General features: G+C 32.6%; 1 long non-coding RNA gene across 1 annotated transcript; it reads right to left on the bottom strand.

Moving 5' to 3' along the window:
• Window positions 1–1,823: 1,823 nt before the first annotated feature.
• On the bottom strand, window positions 1,824–2,161 carry LOC132047940 (uncharacterized). Its single transcript, XR_009412851.1, has 2 exons — window positions 2,108–2,161; window positions 1,824–2,073 (listed from the first exon to the last, which is right to left on the bottom strand). It is a non-coding gene; the product is annotated as an uncharacterized LOC132047940 (long non-coding RNA).
• Between the last annotated feature and the right edge of the window lie 725 nt (window positions 2,162–2,886).

The raw sequence follows: 2,886 nt of genomic DNA, 5'->3' as shown, positions 1-2,886 counted from the left end.
ATTCAATTTCTTGAATATTTTAAAATACTAACGATTAACAAAAGCTAATAGGTTCTAATAGCAAGAATTAATACGACTAGATATGTAGAATATAAATTATGTTAAATACCAGCTTCCTTCCCAAGTTATGAGTCGTTACTTCGATTTGGAAAGCTTTTGTTATATTTGAATTTGAGTAAAAATTATTAACATTGTTGAAAACTCCATGTCGAACTTGAGATATAGATCAACATTATTGGCAGGGGCGGAGCCAGGGGGGTGCAAGGAGTGTCAATTGAAGCCCCTTCGTTGAAAAATTATACTATGTCGATAGGGCAAAACTCTTTTTTTTTTTTTTTTGCATAGATACTAGTTGTTGAATCCCCTTGGCATAATATAATTTTTTTTTTCCGAATCCCCTTACTTAAATTCCTGGTTTAGCCACTAATTGTTGACAATACAATAATATTATAGCCAGTTTGGTCAAGCTTTTGGGAGGTCAAAAGTGTTTATGTTAAAAAAATGACATGTTTAGTCAAGATTTTGAGACAAAATAAGTACTTTTGAGAAGTAGCAAAAACTATTCCTCAAAAGCTTAAAAAAAAAAAAAAAGAGTAATTTTTTTCCATAAGTACTTTTTCGAAAAACAATTTTGAGAAAAATACATTTATAAGCACTTTTTAAAAGTTTGGTTAAACACTAATTATTGTTCAAAAGTGTTTTTTAAATTAATTAGTTAAACACAAACTGCTTCTCACCAAAAAAAATTTTTGAAAAGAACTTTTCAAATATTTTAGACATGTTTTAGAAGCTAGGCCAAACAGGCAATTAGTTTGCAAAAAGGAACTGATGATCAATGTAATTCTCAAAACAATTTTATGCGATACAGGTGATTTTAACTTTAGTTTGGTTTAATATTATTGCATTCATGAATAACTAAAATATTTTTCCTTCTCTTTCTTTTTGGATACTCTCAAATAATAATTTGTTTGGCAGTTAGTTTTTGTTTTAATTTCTCGACTCTAACTATAATTCTGATATTTTTCAATGAGTTTTTAGATTCAAAGCACTTGCTAAAATAATTGACATGATATTAACATTTCATAGATACTGGTTATTTTAAAAGCATGAATATAAATGTTGATTGACCAAAATATCCTTCAAATATTGACTGACTTTTATGCCCTTTAAGACGAATTATTTCTTCAAAATATAATTCTATACTGGATATGATTGTAGTTAAAACTTTCCCTAATATTAACTTATATGGAATTCTAATCACAATCAAATTCCAACTTAGCACGTACTACTTATTTAATATTTCGGACTCTTAGAAGTAACATTGGTGAAAGATTAATAATCTATATTATATTAAAATTGTGAAGGGCCTTACAAATGTTGATTGAAATTTTTGCCCTTCATTAAATGACTCCGCAATAGACAAAATAGTCATTTACTAATTTCTTAAATATGTTATTACTAAACATTAATAATATATATTAATTCCTTTCACAATAAAAACTCCAATATAAACCTTCCTTATTTTTAGCAAAAGAAAACTACCATAATATCAAAACCTCCATGGACTACCGTATGAATTTGGTTCCTAATACAAACCTTCCTTTATTTTAAGCAAAAGACAAACTACCTTAATAATAAAAACCCTTAAAAACCCAGCCTTATTTTTCCTTAATAATAAAACCCTGCACTATAACCTCTCTAGGAGTCCTAATACTACCATATGAGTCCTTTCAAAATAAAAACTCCAATAAAAAAACCTGTTATTTTTGGCAAAAGTGCATACACCGCCGTCAGAATTTTTTCCTTTTTTCCCTTTTACAGTCCCTTTTACAGTTGGTTCCTAATACAAATCATATACGAGTACAAAATCAAATCCTTTCTGGTTTATGAATACACTTCTATAAAAGGAGTTACAATTCATTCTTCTTCATCAACTTTGTTGTAGCTTCAGCAATCTCCAGCTTTGTATGTTAGCACAGAGTTTTCCACCTGCTTCATCAACTTTGTCGTAGCTTCAGCAATCTCCAGCTTTGTATGTTTCCAGTTTCTACTTTTTTTTTTTTTTTTTTTTGTCTTCTATATGAATTTTGCATTTATGTATTCAAACCAAAACATGCTAATATTATTCTTTCACTCTGTTAACTTGCCAATTCATATGCAGTAGCACTGAGTTTTCCGCCTGGTTCCGCTCAACTCTCCCTTCAGAGCTACCCTTCCCTGAAAGCGGAAGAGGTAGCTTACTAACCTACTGGAGTAAGTAGTCTTGTCCGAAAGCCTCAGGCGAAAAGACAGCACCAAAGTAACAAGGTGATTCATTTTTCTCAAAACAAAAGCAGTACCGAAGATAGTAAGAAATCCGGACAAAACCTTCCTGTCTTTGGGAAATCGGGGGTCGAGTCTCGGGCGAGCGAATCTTCTTTCCGGTGTCGAGCAAACAACGTTGACGCTATATAGCAATATAGGCAAGGCTCGGGACCACCTCCCTTCGTTTCAGCATTCTTGGATTGAGGAAGGACCTCAGGTGAACATTCTCGATGAACCACTAAAAGTTGAACCTAATCTCAATTCGAGGTCAACTCCCCCGCAGCTTGGAAGCGCACCCCCCCCCCCCCCGAAGCGTTGTTAATGGATTTGAGGTTACCAAATTCTGAGGTGTCGGTATCAATTTATGCCGAATTGCTCCACATATAGTCCCCCGAACGCACCTGCAGTTGTTCTTTAGCTATTGCACTATGTATTGATTCTTCAGTTAGTTCTAACTATTAACATCATCAGCAATTTGGAATAAAGGAAAAAAAGACATCAAAATCTGTTAAACTCACTATACAACTTTTCTTTCCTTCAACCTCTATTTCTTTTCGAATTCACTTCTATTTCTTCACCACC

This window comes from Lycium ferocissimum, chromosome 2 (genome assembly GCF_029784015.1).
Source record: "Lycium ferocissimum isolate CSIRO_LF1 chromosome 2, AGI_CSIRO_Lferr_CH_V1, whole genome shotgun sequence".
NCBI classification, from domain to species: Eukaryota; Viridiplantae; Streptophyta; class Magnoliopsida; order Solanales; family Solanaceae; genus Lycium; species Lycium ferocissimum.
Note: the sequence above shows the minus strand (reverse complement) of the source record. Positions and strands in the feature narration are given on the sequence as shown.